A 629-nucleotide genomic window follows, 5' to 3' on the forward strand; every position below is an offset into this window, starting at 1 on the left:
CCTTTGTTGTTGAAACCGGGAGGAGGGTTTTGTTGAGGCTGATAGCTGCCTTGCTGGTTGTTCCGAGGCTGATAACCACTCTGTTGGTTGTTGGGGTAAGATCTCTGTTGGTAGTTGTTGTACTGAAAGTTTGGCTCTTTCTTGTACCAGCTACCATTGTTGTTGATGAAGCACAGCTCTTCTTGCCCTTCCAAACCATCAACTTCCTGGACAACAGGTGTGGCTTCTTTGTTTGGGTTACCAACAAAGTGCAGCTGCTCCTGGGTGGCCTTATCAGCAATGAGAATGTCAATCTTATCCTGGAGAGCCTTTAACTCCCTCCTCGTCTGCTTGTCATCTGTTCGACTGCCTCTGTCGTGGTCTCCACTGTAGACTGCATCACTCTTTACCATGTTGTCAACCAGCTCTTCTGCATCTTCCTCAGTTCTCCCCAAGAAGAACCCATTGCTAGCTGTATCCAGTCTGGCCCTGTACTTAGGAAGAGCACCACGGTAGAATGTGCTCAGCAAGCTCTCCTTAGAGAAACCATGGTGTGGGCATTGAGCTTGGTAGCCCTTGAATCTCTCCCAGGCTTCACTGAAGCCTTCCAAGCCTTTCTGTTGAAAACTGGAGATCTCATTTCTCAGCTT

At 48.5% G+C, this 629-nt stretch overlaps 1 non-coding gene across 1 annotated transcript; it reads left to right on the top strand.

Annotated features, from left to right (window-relative positions):
* Nucleotides 1–522: 522 nt before the first annotated feature.
* LOC125592260 lies at nucleotides 523–629 on the top strand. The gene has a single exon (XR_007328098.1). It is a non-coding gene; the product is annotated as a small nucleolar RNA R71 (small nucleolar RNA).

The sequence above is a fragment of the Brassica napus genome, chromosome C8 (assembly GCF_020379485.1).
Source record: "Brassica napus cultivar Da-Ae chromosome C8, Da-Ae, whole genome shotgun sequence".
Classification (NCBI taxonomy): domain Eukaryota; kingdom Viridiplantae; phylum Streptophyta; class Magnoliopsida; order Brassicales; family Brassicaceae; genus Brassica; species Brassica napus.